Source organism: Macrotis lagotis, chromosome X, assembly GCF_037893015.1.
Source record: "Macrotis lagotis isolate mMagLag1 chromosome X, bilby.v1.9.chrom.fasta, whole genome shotgun sequence".
Classification (NCBI taxonomy): Eukaryota; Metazoa; Chordata; class Mammalia; order Peramelemorphia; family Peramelidae; genus Macrotis; species Macrotis lagotis.
The window spans coordinates 85,323,284-85,326,253 of NC_133666.1; the positions used below are offsets into that span (position 1 = coordinate 85,323,284).

At 32.4% G+C, this 2,970-nt stretch overlaps 1 pseudogene; it reads left to right on the forward strand.

The window, feature by feature from the left end:
• The first annotated feature begins 1,109 nt into the window (after positions 1-1,109).
• On the forward strand, positions 1,110-1,360 carry LOC141502780 (small ribosomal subunit protein eS21-like; annotated as a pseudogene).
• Positions 1,361-2,970: the final 1,610 nt, after the last annotated feature.

Consider the following 2,970-nt stretch of genomic DNA (forward strand, 5'->3'; position numbering starts at 1 on the left):
AGTAATTATAACAGTGAATGAGAATTGAATGAGCTCCCCCATAAAATGGAAGTGGATAGCAGAGTTGATTAAAAACTAAAATGTACAATATGCTCCTTCAAGGATCACATTTGAAGCACAGGGATACAGACAAAGCAAAGGTAAAAATGACTTGAGCAGAATATATTATGCTTCAACTGAAGTGTAAAAAGCAGTGGTAGCAATCCTTTTCTCGGACAACATAGTTGCAAAAAGAGATCTCATTAAAAGAGAGAAAGAAGGAAACTACATCTTCCTAAAAGGTTTCAGACAATACAAATAATTTCAATATTAGGCATGCATGTAACAAATGCTATAGCATACAAATTGTTAGAGGAGAAGCTAAATGTGTTACAGGAAGACATAGCAAAACTCTACTAGTTGGGGACCTCAATGATGCCCTGTCAGAATTAGAAGACTCTAATCATAAAATAAACAAGAAGGAAGTTAATTAGGTGAATAGAATGCTAGAAAAACTTAAATATGGTAGACCTCTCGATAAAAGTAAATGGGGAGAGAAAGAAATATTACCTTTTTCCTATGGCACATGGCATCCACATAAAAATTAACTATGAATTTGGGTATAAAAACTTCATCATCAAATGTAGAAAGGCAGAAATATTGAATCCATCCCTTTCAGACCATGAGGCAATACAAGTCAACTGCAATAAAGGGCTGTGGAGTGACTAACATAAGACTAATTTGAAACTAAATGACCTAATATTAAAGAATGAGTGCATCAAGTAACAAATGATAGAAACAATTAATGATTTCATCCATGCAAATGATAATTATGAGAAAACAGATCCAAACTTATGGGATATAGCCAAAGTAGTTATTAGGGGATTTATTAGATCTCAAAATGCTAACATGATTAAAATATACAGTGGAGGTCAATGAACTGAGCATGCAACTTAAAATGTTAAAGAATGAGCAAATTAAAAATTTCAAATAAATACCAACCTAAAACTCTGAAAATTAAAGATGAAATTAATAAAATCAAAAGCAAGAAAACTATTGAACTAATAAATAAACCAGGCTTTTTCTCTTCCGCCACTTTCATGTTTGCACTGGGTCTCTCAGCTTCCAACATGCAGAACAACACTGGCAAGTTCATAGATCTTTACATGCTGCAGAAATGCTCTGTGAACAACAGGATCATTGGGCCAAAGACCATGCATCCATCCTGATGAACATGGCCAAATTTGACAAGGTCATTAGCAGATTCAATGACCAGTTTCAAACATATGCAATTTGTGGAGAAATTCGTGGAATGGGAGAACCTGATGATTCTGTTCTCCCACTGGCAAAAAATGATAGTATTGTTTCAAAGAACTTCTAATTTAAGAAATCTTGTGGATTTTAATAAATCAGAAAAAACAGCAAAATAATTAAATCAATCAATCAATCAATAAGCCAAAAGCTGATTTTATGAAAAAAGGAATAAAACAGATGAACATTTAGTTAATTTGATTTTAAAAGAGAAAGAAGAAAACCAAATTAGTAGTATCAAAAATGAAAAAAGTGAACTCACTAACAATGAGGAAATTAAAGTAAACATTAATAACTATTTTCCCCAATTGTATGCTAATAAATTTGATAATCTAAATGAAATGTATATACAAAATATAAATTTCCCAGGTTAAGGGGAAATTAAATACTTAAAAAACCCTGTTTCAGAAAAACGACATTCAGCAAACCATCAATGAATAACCCAAGAAAAAAAATTTCCAGGCCAAATGTATTCGCAAGTTAATTCTACCAAACATTCACATAAAAATTGCTTCCACTTCAAAATAAACTATTAAGAAAATGAGGTGAAGGAGGAACTCTGCCAAATTCCTTCTATGTCACCAATATGTTGCTGATACCTACCTGAACCAGGACGAGTCAAAACAGAGAAAGAAAATTATAGACCTATTTCTCTAATGAATATGGATGAAAAAAATTAAATAAACTATTAGCAAAAATAATTACAGTAAGTTATTACTAGGATAATGCACTATGATCAAGCAAGATTTTAGGGTTGGTTCAATATCAGGAAAACTATCAACATAATTGACCATATGAATAACAAACTGTACAGAAATCATGTGATTAACTCAGATACTGAAAAAGCTTTTGAGAAAATACAGTACTCATTCCTTATAAAAACTCCTGAGAGCATAGGAATAAATGAAATGTTCCTTAAACTGATGAGCAGTATCTATCTAAAAGTCATCAACAAGCCTCATTTATAATGAGTATAAGCTGGGGCGGCTAGGTGGCATAGTGGATAAAGCACTGGCCCTGGAGTCAGGAGTACCTGGGTTCCAATCCGGTCTCAGACACTTAATCATTACCTAGATGTGTGGCCTTGGGCAAGCCATTTAACCCTGTTTGCCTTACCAAAAAACCCTAAAAAATAAAATGTAATGAGTATAAGCTAAAAGCATTCCCAATAAGATCAGGGTTGAAACACGGATGCCTGTTATCACCACTATTATTTTTTACTGTATTAGAAATAATAGCTTTAGCAGAAGAGAAGGAAAAGAAATTAAAGGAATCAGAATCAGTAAAGAAGAAACAAAACTCTCAGTCTTTGCAGATAATATGATGGTGTACCTAAAGAAATCCTAGGAAATCATCTAAAAATCTACAGGAAACAATTAGCAGCTTTAGCAAAGTTGAAGGATGTTAAATAAACCTACATAAATACACAGCATTTCTATATGTTTCTAAAAATATACAACAGCAAGAAACAGAAAGAGAAATCCCAAATACTTCAGACAACAAAAAATACTTGGGAGTCAACCTGCCAAAACAGACGCAAAATCTTTATGAAAAACAACTATAAAACACAAATTAAATCAGATAACTGGACTAATGTGAATTTCTCATGGGTAGGTCGAGCTAATGTAATAAAAATGACAATTCTACTAAATGAAATTACTTATTTGATGTCATACCAAT